The sequence below is a fragment of the Chlorocebus sabaeus genome, chromosome 19, assembly GCF_047675955.1.
Source record: "Chlorocebus sabaeus isolate Y175 chromosome 19, mChlSab1.0.hap1, whole genome shotgun sequence".
Lineage (NCBI taxonomy): Eukaryota > Metazoa > Chordata > Mammalia > Primates > Cercopithecidae > Chlorocebus > Chlorocebus sabaeus.
In genome coordinates this window covers 33,980,555-34,005,088 of record NC_132922.1, presented here as the reverse complement: position 1 = coordinate 34,005,088, position 24,534 = coordinate 33,980,555, and the positions used below count along the sequence as shown (strand labels likewise).

At 37.7% G+C, this 24,534-nt stretch overlaps 1 pseudogene; it reads right to left on the bottom strand.

The window, feature by feature from the left end:
• Nucleotides 1–217: 217 nt before the first annotated feature.
• On the bottom strand, nucleotides 218–22,964 carry LOC140709191 (putative vomeronasal receptor-like protein 4; annotated as a pseudogene).
• Between the last annotated feature and the right edge of the window lie 1,570 nt (nucleotides 22,965–24,534).

Below are 24,534 nucleotides of genomic sequence, written 5' to 3'. Positions count from 1 at the left end.
AAAATTAAAATGAAGGGGTGAGAGGCAGACCTTGAGAATACAAAATCATAGTGGACATTGAACTGAGGAAAGTACATAGTTCTTGGCACCAAAAAATTAAAAGATGTTGAGATATTATAAAAGTACAATTCACATATTTTATTTGAAGCAGAAAGAAAGTTACGTGCTTTTTGTATAATTTAATTGATTATGAAGAAATAATTTTTAGAAAATTTTATCACCAACTTGTTAAAAATAGATGGCACTTCCATTGAAACTTTTGCAGAATATTGACGGCTCTTTTATCAGATCTGATTAGCACCAGAGGACTGACAGTGGCATAGGCATTGATCACAAACTTGTGGACACCATAGATGACAGGGCCAAATACCCATAACGGCACTGTGGATGATGAGAGGGTGAAGTCCACTGAGTACATGAGCACAAAGAAATTCACCAGCATCAGGATGGTCTTGGTGGCCATTTTCACTAGGGAAGTCCTTAATATAAGGCTGCTGTTGTGAAAGCGCTGGGAGTGCCTCTGATGGCTGGACAAAAGAATCAACATGTATACACTTGAGAGGAACATGATTCCTATGAAGAAGGCATCTCTGGATAGCAACAGCATAAGAAATAGCACCCTGATGATGGCGTTCACTGGGAAAAGTATGCAATATTTGCTGATATTCAAAATTATCTGAGTCATTGTAATAACCTACAGTGTAAATTATCATGTCACTACTGAAAGACAAATTGCTAAACCAAAACACGAATAAGCCCAGGATATTGTATTTTGTAAATTTAGGTTTAGATCTCACCAACCAGGAGGGTCTGGGGCTGATGGTAATGGCCTGCAGCATGCTCAGGAGGCAGGTGGTGCAGATGGAGAGGACCCTCATTACCTTGTGCACATAGAACAAAGCTTTACATCTAAAGTTATTCTGAAATTCAGTGACTCAAACATGTCTGGAGACAAAAACTCCATTGCAGTGAAGAGCATCACTAGGTGGACAAAGGCCAAATGACTGGTGACCAGGGCATTGGGTCTTAGGCCTGTGATCCTGAAAGAATGTAAAAATGTGGAAGAGAAGAAGGAAGATGTTAGCTGAGATTCCAATGCTAGCTTGAGACTTTTTAAAAGATAACCTAAGTGAAAACTGTGTTCATCCTAATGGCATAGAAGAAACATATTTTGTAGATATGAAAAACAAATTGACTTCATATCATCAGTGTTCTTTATTCAGTGTTTGAAATTATTAATGTCATTATTATTTTCATTTTACTCACTTATTCTTGATTAACCTGGACTATAAATTCTTAATAATGTACCTCCTGCACTATTTTCTAAACCAAATAATTATATATATATATAATTTTATATATATAATATAAATATATAATTATATATATATTTTATATATATATGCAATGACGACATTGGCAATCATGCTTGTATAGGGTGCACATTGTATTCCTAATGTCCTTTGCCCTCCATCTTTAGAAATCATATTTTTATCATTTTATGTTCTCTCATTTTATTTTTAGCACCCAATTCAGTGACAAGCATATAAAATGAATCACATTCGCACCGTTGAATTGAGTAAAACATATGCTGAAGTGGAAAGACTCACTAAAACAAACAAAAATATATCCAGTTGAGTCTTTCTCATGATCTGTCACTTTGATACGGTTTATTCTTCACTCTTCCATGGTTTTTGACGCTTATGCTTCTACTGGACCCTCCATGATAATTCATAATAGTCTTCTTATTTTTCATCAGCATATCAGCAGTTTTGATCCCATCTGCAGCCTTATATTCTCTTTGCCATGAATTGTAATGTATTTCCAGTATCTAAGAACGTGGATGTAAGTATCTTTTTTAGGGAATGGGGAACGTTATTCTGTTTACCCAAACCCTAATTAACTGTATGTCTTAGAAATGGTCCTGGTGCGCTCCCAGTTTAGTTCACATCCCATTATCATGTGAACTCCCTTCATCTCAAAACAAAATTTTTAATATTTGCCTCTCAGTTATCAACGAGATAAACACCACTTTTAATCATTTTATTTCAACCAAGAGGTTGCATTAAAATAGTCACACATGGTTCTTTTTCCTGAGACTTTACTTGATACAAGAATGTCTGTCTCCAATGAGAAAGCTAATGCCTCTCAAGTTTTCTTGGGATATCCTCAATACCATAATACCTTGTAAAATTTTGCAAAACAATTTTGCAGCTTCCATTTCATGTTATTTGAACAGGATTCAGGTATCATTGTATCATTTTACTTTAATCCATGGGTAAAAACAATTTAGCTTCATGCATGAAATATAAAAAACAGTGAATTAGCACAAATTACGGGGGGGATGAAAGTGTGTCTGGTTATATATTCAAAGACATTTATCATTACACTGTCCCATAAATAAAAATATGAAAGGCAATGCAAACATCTTGACATTTAGTATTCTCTAATAATCATAAGTGACTGAGGTAAAAAAAAAATTGCTTTAAAACCACCAGATATGTTTGATTTTATAAAGGAAACATCATCTAGGTGATTAAATGGTTATTACTCTCTCTACAAAACTTTAGTAAGTGAATCCATTTATCATAAATGTCAGAATCAAACAATGAAAAGTTCCCACCAACATGCATGTGCACCATCAGCACAGTTGAGTTCTGCTGTCAAGTTGAAATCAGAAAAAGAAAAAAACAAGGGGAGGCACCAAGATGGCTGAATAGGAACAGCTCTGGTCTACAGCTCCCGGTGTGACTGACACAGAAGACGGGTGACTTCCGCATTTCCTACTGAAGTACCTGGTTCATCTCATTGGCACTGGTTGGACAGTGGGTGTAGCCCATGGAGAGTGTGAGCCGTAACACGGCAGGGCATTGCTTCACCCAGGAAGTGCAAGGGGTTGGGGGATTTCCCTTTCCTAGGCAAAGGAAGCCATAAAAGATGGTACCCGGAAAATCAGGACACTCCCACCCTAATACTGTACTTTTTCAACAGTCTTAGCAAATAGCACACCAGGAGATTATATCCTGCACCTGACTCAGCGAGTCCCACGCCCATGAAGCCTTGCTCACTGCTAGCACAGCAGTCTGAGATCGAACTGGGAGGCAGCAGCCAGGCTGGAGGAGGGGCATCCGCCATTGCTGAGGTTTGACTAGGTAAACTTTTGATGCTAGGAAGAAACTGCATCAACTAACAGGCAAAATAACCAGCTAACAACATAATGACAGGATCAAACTCACACATAACAATATTAACACATGTAAATGGGCTAAATGCCCCAATTAAAAGACACAGAATGCCAAATAGGATAAAGAGTTGAGACCCATCAGTGTGCTGTATGCAGGAGACCCATCTCACATGCAGAGACACACATAGGCTCAAAATAAAGGGATGGAGGAAGATCTACAAGTAATTGAAAAACAAAAAAAGGCAGGGGTTGCAATCCTAGTCTCTGATAAAACAGACTTTAAACTGACAAAGATCAAAAGAGACAAAGAAGACCATTACATAGTGGTAAAGGGATCAATTCAACGAGAAGAGCTAACTATCCTAAAAATATATGCACCCAATACAGGAGCACCCAGATTCATAAAGCAAGTCCTTAGATACCTACAAAGAGACTTAGACTCCCACACAATAATAATGGGAGACTTTAACACCCCACTGTCAACATTAGACAGATCAACAAGACAAAAAGTTAACACAGATATCCAGTACTTGAACTCAGCTCTGCATCAAGCAGAATAGACATCTACAGAACTCTCCACCCCAAATCAACAGAATATACATTCTTCTCAGCACCAAATCACACTTACTCCAAAATTGACCATACAGTTGGAAGTAAAGCACTGCTCAGCAAATGTAAAATAACAGAAATTATAACAAACTGTCTCTCATACCACAGTGCAATCAAACTAGAACTCAGAATTAAGAAACTCAATCAAAACCGCTCAACTACATGGAAACTGAACAACCTGCTCCTGAATGACTACTAGGTACATAACAAAAAGAAGGTAGAAATAAAGATGTTCTTTGAAACCAATGAGAACAAAGATACATCATACCAGAATCTCTGGGACACATTTAAAGCAGTGTGTAGAGGGAAATTTATAGCACTAAATGCCCACAAGAGAAAGCAGGAAAGATCTAAAATTGACACCCTAACATCACAATTAAAAGAACTAGAGAAGCAAGAGCAAACACATTCAAAAGCTAGCAGAAGGCAAGAAATAACTAAGATCAGAGCAGAACTGAAGGAGACAGAGACACAAAAAACCTTCAAAAAAATCAATGAATCCAGGAGCTGTTTTTTTAAAAAAGATCAACAAAATTGATAGACTGCTAGCAAGACTAATAAAGAAGAGAGAAGAATCAAATAGATGCAATTAAAAATGAAAAAGGGGATATCACCACCGACCCCACAGAAATACAAACTGCCATCAGAGAATACTATAAACACCTCAACGCAGATGAACTAGAAAATTTAGAAGAAATGGATAAATTCCTGGACACATACACCCTCCCAAGACTAAACCAGGAAGAAGTTCAATCCCTGAATAGACTAATAATAGGCTCTGAAATTGAGGCAATAATTAATAGCCTACCAACCAAAAAAAGTCCAGGACCAGATGGATTCACAGCTGAATTCTACCAGAGGTACAAGGAGGAGCTGGTACCATTCCTTCTGAAAGTATTCCAATCAATAGAAAAACAGGCAATCTTCCCTAACTCAATTTTTCTTTTTTTTTTTTTTTTTTGAGATGGAGTCTCGCTCTGTTGACCAGGCTGCGGTTCAGTGGCACAATCTCGGCTCACTGCAAGCTCTGCCTCCCAGGTTCAAGCCATTCTCCTGCCACAGCCTCCCGAGTAGCTGGGATTACAGGCGCCCGCCACCTCGCCTGGCTAAATTTTTTGTATTTTTAGTAGAGGCGAGGTTTCACCATGTTAGCCAGGATGGTCTCGATCTCCTGACCTTGTGATCTGCCCGCCTCGGCCTCCCAAAGTGCTGGGATTACAGGTGTGAGCCACCGCACCTGGCCCCTCCCTAACTCATTTTATGAGGCCAGCATCATCCTGACATCAAAACCTGTCAGAGATACAACAAAAAAAGAGAATTTTAGACCAATATCCCTGATGAACATCGATGCAAAAATCCTGAATAAAATATTGGCAAATCAAATGCAGCACCACATCAAAAAGCTTATCCACCATGATCAAGTGGGCTTCATCCCTGGGATGCAAGGCTGGCTCAACTTACGTAAATCAATAAACGTAATCCAGCATATAAACAGAACCGAGGACAAAAACCACATGATTATCTCAATAGATGCAGAAAAGACCTTTGACAAAATTCAACAGCTCTTCATGCTGAAAACTCTCAATAAATTAGATATTGATGGGACGTATCTCAAAATAGTAAGAGCTATTTGTGATAAACCCACAGCCAATATCATACTGAATGGGCAAAAACTGGAAGCATTCCCTTTCGAAACTGGCACAAGACAGGGATGACCTCTCTCACCACTCCTATTCAACATAGTGTTGGAAGTTCTGGCCAGGGCATTCAGGCAGGAGAAAGAAATAAAGGGTATTCAATTAAGAAAAAAGGAAGTCAAATTGTCCCTGTTTGCAGATGACATGACTGTATATTTAGAAAACCCCGTTGTCTCAGCCCAAAATCTCTTTAAGCTGATAAGCAACTTCAGCAAAGTCTCAGGATACAAAACTAATGTGCAAGAATCACAAGCATTCCTCTAGGCCAACAACAGACAGAGAGCCAAATCATGAGTGAACTCCCATTCACAATGGCTTCAAAGAGAATAAAATACGTAAGAATCCAGCTTACAAGCAATGTGAAGGACCTCTTCAAGGAGAACTACAAACCACTGCTCAATGAAATAAAAGAGGACATAAACAAATGGAAGAACATTCCATGCTCATGGATAGGAAGAATCAATATTGTGAAAATGTCCATACTGCCCAAGGTAAATTGTAGATTCAATGCCATCCCCATTAAGCTACCATGAGTTTCTTCACAGAATTGGAAAAAACTACTTTAAAGTTCATATGGAACCAAAAAAGAGCCCACATTGCCAAGACAATCCTAAGTCAAAAGCACAAAGCTGGAGGAATCATGCCACCTGACTTCAAACTATACTACAAGGCTACAGTAACCAAAACAGCATGGTACTGGTACCAAAACAGAGATCTAGACCAATGGAACAGAACAGAGCCCTCAGAAATAATACCACACATCTACAACCATCTGATATTTGACAAACCTGACAAAAACAAGAAATGGGGAAAGGATTCCCTATTTAATAAATGGTGCTGGGAAAACTGGCTAGCCATATGTAGAAAGCTGAAACTGGATCCCTTCCTTATACCTTACACAAAAATTAATTCAAGATGGAGTAAAGACTTAAAAGTTAGACCTAAAACCATAAAAACCCTAGAAGAAAACCTAGGCAATACCACTCAGGATGTAGGCATGGGAAAGGACTTCATGTCTAAAACACCAAAAGAAATGGCAACAAAAGCCAAAATTGACAAATGGGATCTAATTAAACTAAAAAGCTTCTGCACAGCAAAAGAAACTAGCATCAGAGTGAACAGGCAACCTACAGAATGGGAGAAAATGTTTGTGATCTATCCATCTGACAAAAGGCTAATATCCAGAATCTATAAAGAACTTAAACAAATTTACAAGAAAAAATCCAACAATCCCATCAAAAAGTGGGCAAAGGTTATGAACAGACACTTCTAAAAAGAAGACATTTATGCAGCCAACAGACACATGAAAAAATGCTCATTGTCACTGGCCATGAGAGAAATGCAAATCAAAATCACTATGAGATACCATCTCACACCAGTTAGAATGGCGATCATTAAAATGTCCGGAAGCAACAGGTGCTGGAGAGGATGTGGAGACATAGGAACACTTTTAAACTGTTGGTGGCACTGTAAACTAGATCAACCATTGTGGAAGACAGTGTGGCAATTCCTCAAAGATCTACAACTAGAAATACCATTTGACCCCACTACCCCATTACTGGGTATATACCCAAAGGATTATAAATCATGCTGCTATAAAGACACATGCACACGTATGTTTATTGCGGCACTATTCACAATAGCAAAGACTTGGAACCAACCCAAATGTCCATCAATGATACACTGGATTAAGAAAATGTGGCTCATATACACCATAGAATACTATGCAGCCATGAAAAAGGATGAGTTCATGTCCTTTTTAGGGACATGGATGCAGCTGGAAACCATCATTCTCAGCAAACTATCGCAAGGACAAAAAACCAAACACCGCATGTTCTCACTCATAGGTGGGAATTGAACAATGAGAACACTTGGACACAGGAAGGGGAACATCACATGCCGGGGCCTGTCATGGGGTGGGGGTACAGGGGGAGGAATAGCATTAGGAGATATACCTAATGTAAATGGCAAATTAATGGGTGCAGCAAACCAACATGGCACATGTATACATATGTAACAAACCTACACGTTGTGCACATGTACCCTAGAACTTAAAGTATAATTAAAAAATAAAATAAAATATGAAATTACCATTTGTAATGGAAGAAGGGAAGGGAAGAAGAAGGGAAATTAAACTAAATTAAATAATTATTTTTAAAAGTAAAATATGAAATTTCACCTGAGTACATACAGTAAGTTAAACTGAGAAAAGTTAGTAAAACAAGACGTATAATGCAAATGCAATTCAAGCATGGTATTACAAAATTACCAAAGTATCTTCAAAATTAATACATTATAGACTCATGAGTCAAAAAATGTTATCTTTTCATCTGAAAATATCTGTTGTTTTCAGTTATGATTCAGCGAGATATGACTGAAATTATGAAAAAAGAATTATCCTAGCTGTTCCTTGAGTAAATCCTGCTTCATCTCACCACTCACCTGAGTCTTGAGCTCTCTGTTAACAACGCTGACAGTCTCTGTTAACAATGCTGTCAGTCACTCAGTTGAGTCTTTGGAGTGAGCCTCTGTTTTTAAGATGAAGCCCACACTCGTGTGGAAGCAACGCCATCAGCTCATCTCCCTCCAGGTTTATAATTTTCCTGTCAGCTATAGAAAGATTGCAAGCCCTGACCTTGTGATTGTAAGAAAGGGAGTCACCAAAGGGAAAATGGAATTTTACAATTCCTAGAAAACACTGTAGAAACAACTGTGCTCCAAACTTTTTCATGTGTGAGCTTATTTCTCTAGGTGTTTTCAGCTCAGTGAGTTGTATGGTCTCTGTCCTAGTAGACAAAACAGCTATCTCTCAATTGCTCAGCCTTCAAGATGAGAACACAATGTTAGATTTCCCAAAGCATCTCTGCTGTTTCAAGTAATTCATGGTAGCCCTCACAAACGTTCCCTGGTGGTCTCTATTTTTTGGAGTAAGAAGTAAACCATAAGCACCTTTGTGAGAATCAGAAAAATGTCACCTCTATTAGATCTACATGGGCAACGTGCTCTGTCTTCCGGAGGACACAGTTCTGAGCCAGAGCACCAGACGTGGGAGCAAAATGTGGACTGCTTTTTACCTCTCCCACTAATTTGTCCAGGTGCATTTACAGAGTACAGAAGGACACCTCCATTTTAAACAAGAGTGGATATGAACTGCCCATGCCAAGAGATCTCTCTTAGATGTGAAGTATCAAGCTATTCTGGTGGCGTATTCTACAACCACATCCCCCGGTTGCATTTGTGGCTTCCACTCACAGGAGGGTTTTATTTTAAACACTCAGTAATGGAGCACTTACTTCATAGCAAGGGATGTTTCTTTTGCTCCTGTAGCACCCATCAAACACAATTCTATCATAACTAAACCTAATATTAATTATAATTAATGACTGCATATTTGCGATCTGCTGTTGGTTGACTACTTTATGTTAAACTGTTATGGTTAAAATGGTGACTTTTCTTTCTATAAGTTTATGGATCTTAGCACAATGCAAAATCTCTGCCAGTTTAGGTTCAGCATGCTGTGCTCTCATGCATTGTCTTTAATCCTTTAAAAACTGTGTCCTGTCCTCCATTTGGCCTCAGTTCTGAAGGCCTGAGACTTGATTGTCCACAAGTTAAATTCTTCTTGCCCTCTCCAATCCAGTTCAATATATCATTAGCTGCTGTCAATATGATTTCATTTGCAATCCAATTTGCTAAGATCTTAATTTGATTGTCTTTGTCTAAGCCTTTCAACTCTGCTCAAAAATTTTTGTTTACTCTTCAGAGAAAAACTATCAACAAAGAATCCTCTGAACAAGAAAGTTATCAATAAAAAAAAATGTAAAATAAGCCCTTTCCAGATAAACACTGAGTTGATTTCAACTAAGTTGAAATCAAATGACCAAAGATGATAATTTGAAATCTACATAAAATAACAAAAGCAACAGTAAAGATAATCATGTCATTATAAAAGATGTTATGTATGCATATTCCTTTTTGTTTCTCATCTTATTTTCAAAAATGAATGTATAACAATAAAAATAGTATTGCATTGTTGGAACTATTGCAAATATAAATGTAATATATTTACCAATAACTAAAGAGGTGAGTGATAACAAAGTTGTTTTGGAATAAAGAAATATTCTCTGACATATTTCAAATAACTTGAATATTCTGGAATAAATGAGGAAATACAGAAACAAAATAGGAAAGTTCATATGACAAGATTTGTAGATGTATAATTGCTTTTTTCTTTTCTCAACCTCTTTAAAAGAAATAAAATTATATAAAATAAAAAGTATAAAATATATTAAGTTTATAACATGCAGATATAAGTATAAAATTAGTTATAACACATAGATATAAGTATAAAATTAATATCACAAAATGAAAAAGAGAAATAGAAATACATATACTAGCATTCATATACCTCATCAATATTGTCAGTATAAATGTAAAGCAGATTCTAATGAGTTAAGATGTGTGTCAGAAGCCCTGAAAGAAGGAATAGCTCCAAATATATATTTAAAAATCATAGAATAAATTGCAATGTTACATAAAAATATTTTCTTAATGCAAAATGGCAGAATAGGTAGAAAAAATAATAAAATACACAGGTGATATACAGAAAACAAAAATAGTATAGCAAATATAAATTCACCTATATAATTATTGACACTAAGTATAAAAACATTAAATACTTAAATTTTAAAAGCTGAGATTGTCAAATATTATAAAAGTAAGATACGAATATGTGCTGTCTGCACCACAATCACTTTGGATCCAAAGAAACAAATTGTGTAAAAGCAAAGAAATAAAAACATGCAAGCAACAGATATAATAAAGTTGTAGTTGCAATTACAAAATTTTTAAAAAGAATTTTAAAAAACAAAAGCCAAAAAAACCCACACACTTAGATGTGTAACGTGAGACATTCTGTATTGATAAAAGAGTCAGTTCCACAGGAAGATTTAACAATTGTCAGCCAATATGGAAGTAAAAAAGCAACAAAATATGTGAAGCCAAAACTGACAGAAATGAAGCAAGAACTAGATAATCCCACAACAAGAGTTGGAGATTTAAATGCCCCATTTTCAATAATGGATTAAAAAACACCCTGAAGATCAATGAGAAAATAGACTTGAATCTTTTATATACTCTGGATGTTTGTATAGTTTGCAAATATTTTCTCCCATTCTGTAAGTTGTCTCTCCACTCTGTTGATTGTTTGTCGTGTAGCTTTTTGGTAGATAATATGCTGCTTCTGTATGCTGTGGAGCTTTGCAGTTTGGTATCATCTATTTGTCTATATTTGCTTATGTTGCCTATGCTTTTGAGGTTCTATACAAAAACTCCTTCTCAAGAGCAATATGATAGAGCATTTCCCATGTGTTTTCTTCTAGTGAATTTATAATTGTGGGTCCTACATTTAAGTTTTTTTTTTTTTTTTTTGAGGCGGAGTCTTGCTCTGTCGCCCAGGCTGGAGTGCAGTCGCACGATCTCGGCTCACTGCAAGGTCCGCCTCCCGGGTTCACGCCATTCTCCTGCCTCAGCCTCCAGAGTAGCTGGGACTACAGGCGCCCGCCACCACGCCCGGCTAATTTTTTGTATTTTTTAGTAGAGACGGGGTTTCACCGTGTTTGCCAGGATGGTCTCGATCTCCTGACCTCGTGATCCGCCCATCTCGGCCTCCCAAAGTGCTGGGATTACAAGCGTGAGCCACCGCGCCCGGCCGCATTTAAGTATTTAATCTATTTGAGTTGATATTTGAATGTGGTAAGAAATAATTTTATTGTTCTGCTTGTGGCTGTAGAGTTTTCCCAGCATCATTTATTGAAGAGACTATCTTTTCCCCAATGTGTGTTCTTGGCACTTTTGTCGAAAATCAGCTGGCTTTTTAGCATGGATTTATTTCTGGTTTCCCTAGTCTGTTCCATTGGTCTAAGTACCTGGGAGGCTTTTTGTTTGTTTGTTTTTGGTTTGTTTTTGTTTTTTTTGTCAGTATTACGTTGTTTTGATTACTATATATTTGTAGTACATTTGAAGTCAGATGACGTGATGTCTCCAGCTTTATTTTATTTATTTTTGCTGAAGGTTACTTTGGCTATTTTGGTCTTTTGTGATTTAATTTATATTTTGCACTTTTTTATCTCTATGAAGAACTTCATTACCATTTTTATAGGAATTATGATAAGTCTGTAGATCACTTTGGATAATATGAACATTTTAATGATAGTATTCTTCCAAGTAGGAACACAGGATATCTTTTTTGATATCTTTAATTTATTTCAACAGTGTTTTATAATTTTGTTGTAGAAATGTTTCACATCCTAAGTTAAATCTAATCCTAGGTATTTTATTTTATTCAATAGCAGTTATAAATGAGATTGCTCTCTTAATTTCTTTTTCAGATACTTGTTATGAGCATATAGAAATGCTACTAATGTTTGTATGTTGATTTTTTATCCTACACCTTTACTGAATGAATGTATTATTGCTAATAGTTTCTTAAAGGAGTCAAGATTTTCTATACATATGATCATGCCATCAGAGAACAGAGGCAATTTCCCTTCTTATTTTCCAGTTTAAATGTTTATTTCCTTCTTTTGCATAATTGCTTTGGCTGGGAATTCAAGTAATACGCTGAATGAAAGTGGTAAAAGTGAGCATACTTGCCTCGTTACAGATCACAGAGAAAATGTTTTTAACTTTCTCCCTTCACTCTGATGTTAGCTGTGGATTTCCCATCTATGACTTTTACTGTGTTGAGGTGTGTTCCTCTAGTATCCAAATTGTAGAGAGTTTGTATCGTAAGAGTTGTTCTATTCACTGAATACTTTTCTGCATGTGTTGAGATGACCACATGGTTTTTTATTTTGATTCTGTTAATGTGATGTGTCATGTTTATTCATTTGACTATATTGAACCACCTGTGCATCCTTGGGATGAATCCTAGTTGTGTATGGTAAATAATCTTTTCAAAGTGTTTTTGGGTGCAATTTGCTGGTGTTTTCTCTTTTAGTGTTTTTACATCTACGCTCATGTGAGAAATTGGTTGTTGGTTTTCTTTTTGTTGTGTTTTGGTAACAAATTTGGTATTTGTTGTGGTTTAGGTTAATGTTGGCCTTGTAGAGTTATCTTGGAAGAATTCCCTCCTCTTCCACATTTTGTAAAAGTTTGAGAAGTATTGTTGTTAATTCTTTGTATGTTTGTTAGAATTCAACGGTGAAGGCCGGGCGTGGAGGCTCACGCCTGTAATCCCAGCACTTTGGGAGGCCAAGGTGGGTGGATCACCAGAGGTCGGGAATTCGAGACCAGCCTGACCAACATGGAGAAACCCTGTCTCTACTGAAAATACAAAATTGGCCAGGTGTGGTGGCGTATGTCCATAATCCCAGCTACTGGAGAGGCTGAGGCAGGAGAATCGCTTGAACCCAGGAGGCAGAGGTTGCAGTGAGCCAACAACGTGCCATTGCACTCCAATCTGGCCAAAAAGAGTGAAACTCTGTTTCCAAAAAAAAAAAAAGAAGAAGAATTATTCAATGGTGAAGCCATCCATTCCTGAACCTTTCCTTGATGGGAGAGTTTTTATTTCCAGTTTGATCTTCTTACTCATTATTGGTCTTTTCAGTTTTTCTATTTCATCATGATTCAATCTTGGTAGGTTTTATGTATGCGGTAATTTATTCATTTCTTCCAGGTTTTTCATTTTGATGGCAAATACTTATTCTTAATAGTCTCTTGTAATCCTTTGTATTTCTGTGATATCAATTGTAATTTCTCCTTTCTATCTCTAATTTTATTTATTTGAGTCTTGTCTCTTATTTTCTTAGTCTACAAATTATTGACTTTATCTTCAGAAAACCAACTGTCTCATTCATCTTTTCTATTTTTAAAATTTTCTATTTTGTTTATTTCTATTATGATCTTTATTATTTTTTCCCTTCTACTACTTTACTGCTTTGTGCCTTTTGTTTTTTCTTGCATTTATGGTTCCCTGAAATATAATATTAGATTGTTTGTTTGAAATAGTTCTTTTTTTCATGTAGGTATTTATTGCTATAAACTTCCCTCTTAGAATTACTTTTGCTAGAGTGCAATTTAACTCCATTTATTTGTTGTTGTTGATTTTTCATCTGGTTTTTTGTTTGTTTGTTTGTTTTTTACTGCTGAAAATGTGGTGCTTAAATTTTCTATTATTATTGGATTATAGTCCATTTCTCCCTGTAGGTCTGTTAGTATTTACTTTACATATTTATGTGCCCCTGTGTGGGGTACATATTTATTTATAGCTGTTATAACTTCTTGCTGTATTGACCTCTTAATTACTGTATAATGGCCTTCTTTACCATGCTTGACTTAAAGTCAGCTTTATCTAATGTATCTACTCTGGTGATTTTTTGGTTTTCATTTGATGGTATATCTTGTTCTATCACTTCACTTTAAGTCAATCTGTCTTTGTAGACAGATTAAGTGACTTTTTATTGTAGACAGCATATATTTGGTCTTGGTTTTTAGTCCATTCAGCTATTCTATATCTTCTAATTAAATAATTTAATCCATTTACCCTCAAGGTTATTATTGATATGTAAGGGTTGTGTGCTGCCATTTTGTTACCACTTTTCTGGTTGTTTTGTAGATCCTTTTTTCCTCTCTTATTGTCTTCCTTTGTGGTTAAGTGATTTTCTTTTGTGATACGTTATAATTTTTAGTGTATCTATTATAGGTTTTTGTTTTGTAGGTACCATAATGCTTACAAAAAAATTCATAATTATAACATGTTATTTTAAACTGATAACAATTTAACTTTTAATACAAATACAAGTAACAAAAAAAAACTACACTTTAACATTATCTCTCCCACATTTTGACTTTTTGGTATTTCAAATCATATCTTTTTATATTATCTATCTCACCAACTGTTGTAGTTGTATTGTGGTTAATACTTTTGGATTAAGTCCTAATACTTAAAATATAAGTGGTTTACCTACCACAATTACAGTATTAGGCTGATGTTTTCTGTGTTCTTTCTTTTATCAGTGAGTTTTATAACTTCATCTGATCCTTTGTTACATGTCAATATGTTTTTCTTTCAGATTGAAGAATTATTTTCAGCATTTCCTGTAAAACACATCTGGTATTAAAAAATTCTCTCAGCTTTTGTTTGGAAAAGTATTTATCTATCAAGGGAAACCAGCCCCCGGTATTTCACATGGGTTCTTTTCTATTTCCCAAAGTGTCAGCTGGTCTGAGAAATAAAGGGAAAGAGTACAAAAAAGAGAAATTTTAAAACTGGATGTCCAGGGGAGACATCACATGTTGGCAGGTTCTATGATGCTCCCCAAGCCACAAAACCAGCAAGTTTTTATTAGTGATGTTCAAAAGGGGAGGGAGTGTACAAATAGGGTGTGGGTCACAGAGATCACATGCTTTAAGGGCAACAAAAGACCAGAAAGCAGGAGGTCAGGGTGAAATCACAAGGTCAGGGTGAAACTAGACTCACTAATGAACTTCCATGTCCCACTGTGTACACATTGTCATTGATAAACATTTTAACAGGGTTCAAGAGCAGAGAACCAGTCTGACTAGAATTTGCCAGGCTGGAATTTCCTAATCCTAGCAAGCCTGGGGGCACTGCAGAAGAGTAGGGCATGTTTCATCCCCATCTATGTCTGCATAAAGCAGACATTCCCAGGGTGGCCATTTCAGAGGCCTCCCCTGGGAATGCATTCTTTTCCCAGGGCTGTTAATTATTAATATTCCTTACTGGGGAAAGAATTCAGTGATGCTTCTCTTACTCGTTTTCAGTAATGAGAGAAATATGGCTCTGTCCTGCCCGGTCCACAGGCAGCCAGACTTTAAGGTTATCTTCCTTGTTTCCTGAACATCACTGCTATCCTGTTCTTAAGGTGCCCAGATTTCATATTGTTCAAACACACATGCCCTACAAAAAATTTGTGCAGCTAACGCAATCATCACAGGGTCCTGAGGCGACATACATCCTCAGCTTACAAAGATGACAGGATTAAGAGATAAAAGTAAAGACAGGCATAGGGAATCACAAGAGTATTGATTGGAGAAGTGATAAATGAATCCATGAAATCTTCACAGTTTATATTCTTCTGCCATGGCTTCAGCTGGTCCCTCTTTTCTGGGTCCCTGACTTCCTGCAACGTTTATCTTTTGTATATGAAGATTAGCTTCAATGGGTACAGTATTCTCTCTCTCTCTTTTTTTTTTTTTTTTTTTTTGAGATAGGATCTCTATCGCCCAGGCAGGAGTGCAGTTGTGGTATCACAGTTGACTACTGCCTTGGACTCTTGGGCTCAAATGTTACTCTTACCTCAGCCTCCTGAGTAGCTGGAAAATGCAACCATGCCCAGCTAATATTTTTATTTATTTATTGTTGAGATGGGAGTCTCACTATGTTGCCCAGGTTGGTCTTGATTTCTGGGCTTAAACAATCCTGTTGGAGCCTTCCAAAGTGCTGGAATTACAAGTATGAGCAACTGCAACTGGCCAATATAGTATTATTGTCTGAATTTTTTTTCCCTCAGCACTTTGAATATTTTATCATATTGTCTCCTGACCTGCAGACTTTCTATCAGAAATCCAGTGAAAGCTGTATTGGAGCTCTATAAAATATGTTTTGTTTTATTCTTGCTGCTTTTGGTATTTTTTGTTTTGATTTTTGATAATTCATTTATGATGTGCCTTGAATTGTTCCTCTTTTGGTTGAATTTAACTGAAGGCTTCTGAGCTTCCTGTACATGGATGCTGTCATCTTTCTCCAGATTTGGAGCATTATCAGCCATTATTCTTTAAATATGCTTTCTAGGAACTTTTCTTTCTCATCTCCATTGGGAATTCCAGTTATGTGGGGTTTAGTTTGTTTGATGATGTCCCATAATTCTTGAAGGTCTTCTTCACTTTTTTGAAATATTTCTTTTTCTCTCTGATTGGGTAAATTTCACATATTCTGTCTTCAATCTTGCTGATTCTCTGTTTTATCAAGTCTGCTGTTGAATATTTCTAATATTTTTTTAAATTTCAGTTATAGTATTTTTTATTTCTAGGATTTCTATTTTTTTTTCTAATTTCGTACTTCATTCTTGGATGGTTTTTAAATTTGGTTCAGTTTTATAAATATCTCTTGTAATTCTATGAACTTCTCTAATAAAATTATCCTGAATTCTTTGTTAGATATTTCATAGATCTTTAATTGTTTTGGGCCCATTACTAGGACTTTCTTGCTTTCTTTTACTTCTGTCAGATTTTCCTTAGTTATAACAGTTGTTGCATCTTTAAAGTTTTTTAAATCTGAGGAGACAGCCATCTCTTCCAGCTTTTTTATGTGTTCTTTGGTGATGTTAGACCTGTTGGCACTTCCTATTCAGGGCAAAACTTATAGTGAGCTCTAAAACTAATACAATACAGCAGAATTAACATGTTACCCTGCTGTTGTTTCTGGTCTGGATAAGACTTATAGTGAGCACTGGACTAAATACTGTACCAGAACTATGTCACAGTCTTGTTAATGTTTTCCAATCTGAGGGAAGATTTAAATGAGCACTGAAACTTAATCATTGACCTTTTAATTGTTTCCAGGGCAGGATAGGCTTTACACAAGCATGTGGTCTTTGTGGGAAACTCAGCTATAATTTTGGACTTTCTCGTGCAGTGTGTCCTCTGCAGAATTATGGCACAAGGTAATCTCCTTTGCATGGAAGCCTTCTGACCTGATGCAGAGCAGCCACAAAGATCCACATGCTAATCACTACACTCAGCGCACTTAATTTTTGTCCCTCATTCACCCCATGAGAGACTTTTCAGCTTTTCTAGCACTCCCAATGGATTCTGTGAGATGAGAACACAATGGGCTTTCTGGAAAGATTTTCAGACTCATGAGATTATTTACAGCCTACCTCCAGTTTTTCCCTCCCACCTCAGAAAACCTGGGTCTAGGGAGGCTCTGTGTGAGTGGCATTATGCCAACTTGAAGGAGGGGCTCTAAAATGGTCATTGTTTTTATCAGGTGCATTAAGCCATTTTTGTGTTGCTATAAAGATATACCTTAGGCCTGGTAATTTATAAAGGAAGTAGATTTAAACAGGTCACACTTCTGCAGGCTGTACAAGCATGGCATCAATATCTGCTCAACTTCTAGGGAGGCCTCAGTCATCTTTTATTCATAGTGGAAGGCAAACAGGTAGGAACAGGCACATCACATGCCAAAAGCAGAAGCAATAGGGTGAGAGGGGAAATACCACATACTTTTCCTCATTCAGGCTCCCATTACCCATTTCCAAAGCCACTGCCATATTTTCAGGTATCTTTATAGCAATGCCTCACTCCTAAGTACCATTTTTTTCTATGTTAGGTCATTCTTTCTTGCTATAAAGAAATACATGAGACTGGGTATTTTACAAAGAAAAGAGGTTTAGGCTGGGCACAGTGGCTCACGCCTGTAATCTCAGCACTTTGGGAGGCTGAGGCGGGTGGATCACGAGGTCAGGAGATTGAGACCATCCTGGCTAACACAGTGAAACCCTGTCTCTATTGAAAATACAAAAAATTAGCCAGGCATGATGGCGGGCACCTGTAGTCCCAGCTACTCAGGAGGCTGAGGCAGGAGAATCACTTGAACCCGGGAGAAGGAGATGGCAGTGGGCCGTCACGCCACTGCAACCCAGCCTAGGCAACAAAGCGAGACTCCGTCTCAAAAAGAAAAGAAAAGAGGGTTAATTGGCTCACAGTGCTGCAGGCTGTACAGAAAACATGGCACCAGCATTTGCTCAGCTTCAGGAAAGACCTCAGAGAGCTTTCACTCATGGTGGAATGTACAGTGGGAGCAGGCATGTCTCATGGTGAGAGTGGGATCAATAACAAATTTGAGTGGGACAAATATCCAAATGATATCATCAATCATAAATTCTCACAGATTCATGGGCCCACAGAGTATCTCTGCTTGTCTCATGAATTTCATGAGTTTAGAGTGATAGTCTTGACTTTGAATTGTCTCTAGTTGCACCTCTGTGGGAGCAGGGATGCCAGGATATCTTTTAATCTGTCATCTTGACAGTTGGAGATTTATTTTTATGGGAAAGGCAAACAAGTATATTTCTGTCAAATCATCAGCCTATCACATAGCTAAAAAAAAAGAGAGACTCCAGTGTTTGTTTACAGCAAATAATGGCATGTTATAAATATAGATTACAAAACAGCCCAAAGAAACAAACAATTAAAACTCATGATACTTAGCTACAAAATCTTAAAGGAAGAGAAAGAATCTGATCTCCTGTGTCACAGCACTATATCCCGCATTCCCACTTTTGAACAAAACAGTTACAAATCGTGCACAAAAATATGAAAATATTGCCCACTAATAAGAAATTAACAAACTGTCCCTGAAGATATCTGTACACTTGACTTATGAGACAGAAACTTTATAACTGCTTTAAACATATTTTAAAGAGTTAGAGAAAAATATATACAAGCTACCATAATAATCCAGGAAGATGAGGCATTACCAAATGGAGAATATCAATGAGGTAGAAATTTTGAAAATGAGCCAAAAGTAGTTATCAATCTGAACATTGCAATAACTGATGCAAAAATCAACAGGCGACTTGAACAGTAGACTTGAGTACACAAAACAATCAGTAAATATGAACATAGGTTAATGTTAATTATCCAGTGTGACTATCAAAGAGGCAAAGGAATGAAGAAAAATATACAGATTCTGAAACACGGCTGATTGAACATCACATATATGTACATTGCAATTATAGAAATCAAGGTAGGAGAGGAGAAAGAAAAAAGGCAGTAACTTTTTAAAAGAAAGTAGTCACTTAACACTTTCTAAACAAGATGAAAGGCATTAATCAACAAAACCAAGAATTATTGAGGGCTCTCAGAAGGATAAACTCAAAGAGATCCACACATTATAATCAACCTTTTGAAAAACAGAGACAAAAACAAGAATCTTGAATGTGGTAAAGAGAAAAGTGACTGAATTTACAAAGCATCCTCAATTAGACAAAAGCTGATTTCTTGTAAGAAACTATGCATGTCAGAGAACATCAGACTCACATATTTCAAGTTAGTGAAGGTGGAACTTACACAGATAAAAAATGTAGAGCAAACCTTATTTGTGATTGCCCAAAACATTCATTTGTTCAAGCCGTTCTTGGTTGCTTTATGTGAGTTTTTGGATGGCTTGTTTCTTTTTTTTTTTTTTTTGAGACGGAGTCTCGCTCTGTCACCCAGGCTGGAGTGCAGTGGCGCAATCTCAGCTCACTGCAAGCTCCGCCTCCCGGGTTCACGCCATTCTCCGGCCTCAGCCTCCTGAGGAGCTGGGACTACAGGCGCCCACCACCTCGCCCGGCTTGTTTCTTATCTTCACACTTTATTAAATTCTGGCTCATTCTCACTTTACTTTGGACATGTGGCTCCATGTTTTTATAGTGGCATGGGAATTTACTCTCATCTCCTGGTTTTCAGTGAAATGTTCAAAAACCCAGGTTTTCAGTGGACACACTCATTTTTAGGCACCACCAGCCACAACAGCTTGCCACAGGTTTCTGCAGTGGATCAAAGGAAAATCTGAATGACAGAAACACCATCTTGCCTAAGGATCATCCCTTTGTTCTGGATGTCATACTTGTGCTCCTTTAGCATTATGCCTAGGCAGGAGTCTCTTTTCTGTGGTAAGAGGTGATGTGGCTTTTAGACACTGAAGTGTTTTTTGTTTTTTGTTTTAACCCGTCTTCCAGGTTGTACTTGGACTGTGTTCATTCATGTAATCCCAGCACTTTGGGAGGCCGAGACGGGCGGATCACGAGGTCAGGAGATCGAGACCATCCTGGCTAACACGGTGAAACCCTGTCTCTACTAAAAATACCAAAAAAAAAAAAAAAAAAAAAAAAAAAACTAGCCGGGCGAGGTGGCGGGCGCCTGTAGTCCCAGCTACTCGGGAGGCTGAGGCAGGAGAATGGCGTGAACCCGGGAGGCGGAGCTTGCAGTGAGCTGAGATCCGGCCACTGCACTCCAGCCTGGGTGACAGAGCAAGACTCCGTCTCAAAAAAAAAAAAAAAAAAAAAAAACTGGACAAATTCTTTAACTTAGATTCTTTAAATTGTCCCATTGCCCTGATGATCCAAGAAATGTTTAAGACACAGATGTGCAACTTTCTTTTCTTTCGTTGATTTACCCATTCTAAAAATCTTTTTATGTTCTGTTATGTCAGACATTATTCTAAGCTCCAGAGATAATAATTCTGTAATGTAATTGACACATTCCTACACTCTCATGGAGGCTACATCCTAGATGGTAAATACGGTCCAGATAGAAAAAGATAAAACATGAAAGGTTCAATTTTGATATGTGGTAAGAGCTAAAATACATCAGGTAAATGGAGGTGATTGTAGGTAGTGTGGACTGACAGTGTCCCATTGGAAGAGTATTTCAATATAAATGTAAAAGATGTATGGGAGAAAGTCATAGGCACCTGTATATTAGGCAAAAGCTATCTACCTCACTATATTGTAATTTATCCACTTTAGTATTGACAAATATCTGGATAGTTTTCATGTTTTGGCCACAATAGAATTGATGTGGTCATAAGAATACATTTATTTCATGTGTATATTTACAATAATTTTTGGTCACAGGGCGAGCATTTGTATAGTTTAAATTGATACCGAAAAACAGCTTTCCTAAATAATTAGATACTTGCTAGGATTAAGCATGTCTCATTCCAACATATTCTCCCAACACATTCAATTCCAACACAATCTTTCCTAGTAAATTTTTAAATAATTGTATTAAGGTTCAATCTACATTCTTTAAAATTCACCAATTACAAGAAAAAAAATTTGAGAAATGTTGACATATTACTTTGTGTCAGATATTACAGATGATTGTAAATCACCATCACAAATATAACATAAAACGCTTTAATCACTACAAAAGGTTAAATTCTGTTTGCTTGTTTGTTTGTTTTTCAATAAATGCTCTATTCCCACATTATGACTGTGAAACATCTATTTCATTTCTGTCACTATATATTGACTTACTAACATTTTTATATAAATAAAGTCCTAAATGTCCATGAAAGGGCCATATATAGGCAAAGCAACCCCCACATGCCCAAGGAGCCAATAAACCAAAAAAGGAGGCAGACAAATCTAGTTGTTCAATATAGGATGGTTTATTGGAGGAGCTTACAGAAGGAAGCATGGTCTTGGGTGACTGCAAGACAGGTAGATCTCTGCAAAAGAACCCCCCAGATTCAGGGCTTCTACTTTGGGGAAAAAGTGTGCATGCTTTGGAAAGAATGTGTAGGTGTCCACACACATCACAGCCTGTGATTTCCTACAACAGCATCAAGTGTTGTTTTGGAGGAAAATTACAGCCAATCAGTGTTCCTACATAAAGAGTAATACATCAACTAGATATGTGCAGGCATCCTCAGACTTGGGGTTAGTCTGAAGTTACATTTGTCACTGAAGATCAGCATTTGTAATAAAATCACTCTCGTTCTCACATTCCACCCCTCTAATCTGGCTCTTAAAATCCCATGTGCCCACCTCTTCTGTGATGGTCTCTGAGCTTTTAGAGGGAGTCATCCAGCGCCACATATTTTGCAAATTTATTTGCCAATTGCAAGAAAAGACCACAACAGCAACACAAACAACAAGAAGTGATACCTACGGCAAGGACAAGATCAAGAATTAATTATAGCTTTTGCCACCATGAACCCCCAGATCTAAACCAAGAAGAAAGCCACTGGGAGAAGGAGATGGCAGAGTAGCCCACCATAGGAAAAGGTTCATTTCTTCTTTCATAAAGCAGATCAGCAGCAGGAACAAAAACTTTAAACAGGTTTAGAAGACACTTAATGGGACATTTTTTTCCATCTAAGTTCATCTTTGTTGATTACAACATAGGCGGCCTGAACACTATGGGCTAGGGGCTCATGTCAAACATGTTGCCTAAGTGACAAAAGTGTTGATATTATCTTTAAGGTTACAGGTGTGGCAAAAGACCCTGTGAAACAGCTACCCAGAATTCTCTTTGAAAAAGGCCATTTTCCAGTTATTGGCCTGTGGAGTGTTTTGTCCCAGACCCTAATAGAAATTGTTGGTATGGCATCAGCCTTGTATTTATTTCAATTGAATTAATGTTTCAAATGGCCTGAGGCAAAATCTTTACCCCTGCATGCAAGGTATTGTATTGCAAATTGCTCACAGTTGTGCCTTTAAAATGTCATTTTTCTTTTCAGTTAACTGTGCCCCTTGGGGATTGGGTAAGTGAAATCCTCAATCTCTGTCATTTTGACGCACCCAATCTTGGACATCGTGCCCAGTGGAATATATGCCTTGGTCGCTATCAATACATCAAGGATATCCATACGTGACACGGAGTTGCTCCAAATCCTTCATAGTGGCTGTTTGATTTCCCTTTTTGCAAGAGAAGGCCTGCAACAGTCCCATGGCAGTATCCACATGGTAGCACATACTTTTGTCTCAAGCTTACTGGCAGGGGTTCAATGTATCTGTCTGCCAGTCTGTCACAAAGGTGACTGTCTTTTGTCTTATGTACTTGTCCCAATGTATGTGGGATATAGCGAGGGCACAGCAGTAGCAAACGAAACAGTTTGTTACAGTTACCACTGAATCTGCATAAACAGAGGCAATCCTGTTCCCCCTGCTACTTGCCAGGCCACTTAATACTTACCATGCGCTGTAATACTCACTATGTCTACACACCTAATCGACTAGTTCAGAGGATTTCGAGGGATCTAGTGTTCCAATTTTTGCTAGAGTATCAACTTTTATATTATCGGGGGCAAATCTGACCAGTGTACTGAAACATGATATACAATTAGACTCACAGTGGGTTCCTGTTTCCTTTTTCAAATGTCTTTCCCTATGGCAGCCCCCGACAGGGTTTTTCTCAGCACATGCCAGTCATCCTGGGCCCACTGGATGAGCCAAGTTGTAAGACCCTTAAATACTGCCCAATGGTCTGTACAGAAAACTATAGGTGATAGCTCGTAAGTACAAACCAACCATGCAGCTCAGAGTTCTGTCTAGTGACTACTTTGCTGTATTCTTGTCTCAAACCATATGGTATCTGCTAGTTGACAGCTACTGTTGTCCATACACACAGGTTACTTTGGCTTGACCAATTTGAGTACCAACATTTTCAGGAATAGGGTCTGTGTCTTCACGTACCATTGGAGACATCTCCTGTTGGGGCTCCGCAATAGGGGAAGCATCGGTGTCATACTGTACAGGCTCTAATGTGGCATGCAGTTCGCCTCCCAAGGGACTTATGGAGAGTGCACTACAGCGTTTCAGATATACAAGCCACTTTTGTAAAGTGGAGGCCTGGGCAATAGTTGAGGGAGGCCTGACAAACAAGCCTTCTATTCTACCCTTGTTAGGGAGACCTGTTCTTACTGTTACCAGCAAAGCAGCAGTTGTGGCTTCAACTTGCTGCAAGGACTTATATACTCCCAGGACCTGTTGTTCAGTTGGGGAATAGCAGGTTTCAGCACCCTTCCAATATTGTGGCCAAAATTCTAGAGGAATTCTACTCTCCCATGCTGGACTTGTCAGAGGGCCCAACTTGTCCTCTCAGGGCTTATGGTCACATCTAAAGACATCGGTACCCTGCTAAGGGGGACACCTCAGGCTTGTTCCTGAACCATGTGTATTTAACCTTCCCAACACTTCCTCTTGTTCTTTATCCCAACACCAACAAGACCCCTTCTTTACTAGTGAGAATAGTGGACACAAACATTGAGCTAAATGTGGAATAAAAGCCTGTCAGTACCATTAAAGGACCTAGGAAACTTTGTAACAATTTAACTGTTCTAAGCACAGAAAATTGTATTTTGTCAATGACTGCACCTGAGATAAGGCATGTTTTGCCCAACCAAGTGACCCCTAAGACCTTTACAGAAAGTTCGGGGCCTTGCATGTTTTGTGGGTTCGTTGCCCATGCTCTGGATTGAAGAAGATTGCCTAAGGCATCAAGGTGTTGGTGTAGCAATGA